The following is a 3,823-nucleotide window of genomic DNA, read 5'->3' as shown; positions in this document are numbered from 1 at the left end:
TCGCGGGTGGTTCCCTCGTGGTGCAGTTCTTCGGTATGTGCATGTGCATGAGATTGAAGCTTGTCCGACAATGCTAGTGTGAGTGTTCACCCATAGGAACCTTTTTGTACCTACGCTGGCATATCACGTGTCACGGCGAAAGATTAGCGAGGCTGTGCTGGGAAAGGAGATATTTTCCAGAGGTTAGACATGTCCGTGTATGCGGGTGGGCTCTCATTACCTATAAATGTGCGGAGCGGGTGTTATACATGATGCCCTTGAGCGACCTTATAATTGAGGTGGTCGCGTGCATAGTGATGCCCCCGCCAATCGCATAACCATTCATGTTTTCTACTCGCATGACCCTTCACCCTTCAACACGGTGGTCTCCGTTGGCAATTCGGCAACTAGCTCTTCATCAATGGAAAATGTTTGTTGTGATCGAGAAGGATTTTGTCTGTGTGGGTGCACCTCAACAGGCGTGTAGGAGGCATATGCCTGGGAAATGGATGTCTCTGAGTGGCCTTATAATTGAGGTGGCTACATGCGCGGTGCATCTCGTACAGACTCGAGGCTTCTTTCCGAGTAGTGGCGACAGAATGTTCGAGGGTAAAGGGTTCCGTACGGGATGTTCTTCCCAGGTGCCTATGAACTGAGGCTCCTTGTTTGACCCTCTCTGGTCGACGATGGGACACTTTCCTCTTGTGTGAAATCTTTGAGCATTGCGAGTCCTGCATGTGCTGTGAACGTCATTCTTGTTGCTTGTGTGGCAGATTATGTTTGGATGCATGACAGAGTGAATGCAAATTTTGGTTTCCCATCGCGGTAGGCATCCCTTGGCTGTAGCATGTCTTGGGGGTCCCCTCATTGTTAGAAGCTACCTGGTCGATCCTGCCAGTAGTCATATGCTTGTCTCAAAGATTAAGCCATGCATGTCTAAGTATGAACTATTTCAGACTGTGAAACTGCGGATGGCTGATTAAATCAGTTATAGTTTCTTTGATGGTACTTTGCTACTCGGATAACCATAGTAATTCTAGAGCTAATACATGCAAAAAATCCTGACTCTCGAAAGGGATGCATTTATTAGATAAAAGGTCAGTGCGGGCTCGCCCGCTATTTCGGTGATTCATGATAACTCGAGGGATCGCACGGCCTTTGTGCTTGCGATGCTTCATTCAAATTTCTACCCTATCAACTTTCGATGGTAGGATAGAGGCCTACCATGGTTGTGATAGGTGACGAAGAATTAGGGTTCGATTCCGGAGAGGGAGCCTGAGAAACGGCTACCACATCCAAGGAAGGCAGCAGGCGCGCATATTACCCAATCCTGACACGGGGAGGTAGTGACAATAAATAACAATATAGGGCTCATCGAGTGTAGTAATTAGAATGAGTACAATCTGAATCCCTTAGCAAGGATCCATTGGAGGGCAAGTCTTGTACCAGCAACCGCGGTAATTCCAGCTCCAATAGCATATATTTAAGTTGTTGCAGTTAAAAAGCTCCTAGTTGGGACCAGAGTAATGATTAATAGGGACTGTCGGGGGCATTCGTATTTCATCGTCAGTGGTGAAATTCTTGGATTTATGGAAGACGAACCACTGCGAAAGCATTTGCCAAGGATGTTTTCATTAATCAAGAACAAAAGTTGGGGGCTCGAAGATGATCAGATGCCATCCTAGTCTCAACCATAAAAGATGCCGACCAGGGATCGACGGATGTTGCTCTAAGGACTCCGCCAGCACCTTCTGAGAAATCAGAGTGTTTGGGTTCCGGGGGGAGTATGGTCGCAAGGCTGAAAGTTAAAGGAATTGATGGAAGGGCACCACCAGGAGTGGAGCCTGCAACTTAATTTGACTCAACACGGGGAAACTTACCAGGTCCAGACATAGTAAGGATTGACAGATTGAGAGCTCTTTCTTGATTCTATGGGTGGTGGTGCATGGCCATTCTTAGTTGGTGGAGCAAATTGTCTGGTTAATTCCATTAATGAATGAGACCTCAGCCTACTAACTAGCTACGTGGAGGTTCCCCTTCGCGGCCAGCTTCTTAGAGGGACTATGGCCTCCTAGGCCATGGAAGTTTGAGGCAATAATAGGTCTATGATGCCCTTAGATGTTCTAGGTCGCACGCGCGCTACACTGATGCAACCAACGAGCTTCTCTCCCTAGCCTGAAAGGTTTGGGAAATCTTGCCAAATTGCATTGTGATGGGGATAGACCATTGCAATTATTGATCTTCAATGAGGAATTCCTAGTAAGCGCGAGTCATCAGCTCATGTTGACTATGTCCCTGCCCTTTGTACATGCCGCCCGTTGCTCCTACCGATTGAATGATCTGGTGAAGTGTTCAAATCATGGCGATGATGGCGGTTCTTGTCGGCGACATCGTGAGAAGTTCACTGAACCTTATCATTTAGAGGAAGGAGAAGTCATAACAAGGTTACCGTAGGTGAACCTGCGGTAGGATCATTGTCGGTTCGAGACCCTGAATCATGAAGGGGATGGAGCTAGCCTCCTCCCCATCCCTGAAATCTCAGCGACGTGTGCACACTTGGCCCTGCAGTGATGTGTTGGATGGCCAAGCTACGGGTCCAGCGCCATCGAGTTCGAGGGTCACATCGAATGCTTGTGATTGAAAGCATGGATTCCCCGCAAGGCGAAGAAGAGACTCGGATGCAATCTGGATTAGGATCGGTGCCTTCGAATGAAATCCACGTCAGAGGGAGAGGTCTCTACTCAGTTTCAATTCAGAGGGGGTCCGGGCCTCATCCCCCATTGAGATTTCATGGTCCAATCGCATGCGCGGCACTGTGCCAGGGATCCGTCGTTTTGACAGCAGCAAGTCGGGACTGGTGCAACCCCCCGTTGCCTTGCCCAGGTGTGTTGACTTGTTGCTTGGAGCATTCTGTGTTTAGGATGGGTGCACTCACATGATTTGAGGGGTAGGGGCCCCATCTGCTAACATGGCTCTCCCATGTGTCGCCTCCCAGCTTTGCGAGGTGATGGGGCAGGGACACACCACAACATTCCTCATAGCACCCATTGCGAGCTTGGGTCGCCAAAAGACAAAATCAAAACAAAATCATGACTCTTGGCAACGGATATCTCGATTCTCACCATGATGAAGAATGTAGCAAAATGCGATACTTAGTGTGAATTACAGAATCTCGTGAATCATCAAGTCTTCGAACGCAAGTTGCGCCCGAGGCCTCAGCCAAGGGCATGTCTACTTGGGTGTCGCACTACAAAATTTTGCCCTCCCCAGCGAGGAGCGGAGATGGCCGTCCCCATCCGCAAGTGGTGCGCGGTCGGCTGAAATGAGCATGAGGTTTGTACATTCGTCGGGACGAGTGGTGGCTGGCAAAGGTCGGCGTTGGTTTGCACCAATCAAACGATTCCTCGCGAGGAACTTTATTCTGGGCTTAGCAGCCCATCGCAGTGCGGGCATTGCTGCATCTCTACCGCATCCCCAAGTCAGGCGTGAGTACCCACTGAGTTTAAGCATATCAATAAGTGGAGGAAAAGAAACTTAGCAGGATTCCCCTAGTAACGGCGAGCGAACCGAGAAGAGCCCAGCATGAAAATCGACGGTCGTGCTTGTCGAATTGTAGTTTGTAGAAGTGTCCTTAGCAACGGACCAGGCCCAAGTCCCCTAGAAGGCGGCACCGGAGAGGGTGAGAGCCCCGTCGGGCCTAGACCTTGTCGCACCATGAGGCGCTGTCGGCGAGTCGGGTTGTTTGGGAATGCAGCCCTAATCGGGTGGTAAATTTTGTCCAAGGCTAAATACGGGCGAGAGACTGATAGCGAACAAGTACCATGAGGGAAAGATGAAAAGGACT

The 3,823-nt window shown here is 49.6% G+C and overlaps 1 non-coding gene and 1 pseudogene across 1 annotated transcript; both read left to right on the top strand.

Moving 5' to 3' along the window:
• Positions 1–857: 857 nt before the first annotated feature.
• LOC149548488 (18S ribosomal RNA) lies at positions 858–2,456 on the top strand (annotated as a pseudogene).
• Positions 2,457–3,070: 614 nt separating this feature from the next.
• Positions 3,071–3,224, top strand: LOC149548487 (5.8S ribosomal RNA). Its single transcript, XR_016354874.1, has one exon. It is a non-coding gene; the product is annotated as a 5.8S ribosomal RNA (ribosomal RNA).
• The last annotated feature ends 599 nt before the right edge of the window (positions 3,225–3,823 follow it).

This window comes from Cupressus sempervirens, chromosome 7 (assembly GCF_028749045.1).
Source record: "Cupressus sempervirens isolate cs-2001-9-10 chromosome 7, ASM2874904v1, whole genome shotgun sequence".
Taxonomy (NCBI): domain Eukaryota; kingdom Viridiplantae; phylum Streptophyta; class Pinopsida; order Cupressales; family Cupressaceae; genus Cupressus; species Cupressus sempervirens.
This window is presented reverse-complemented; position numbering and strand designations above follow the sequence as displayed.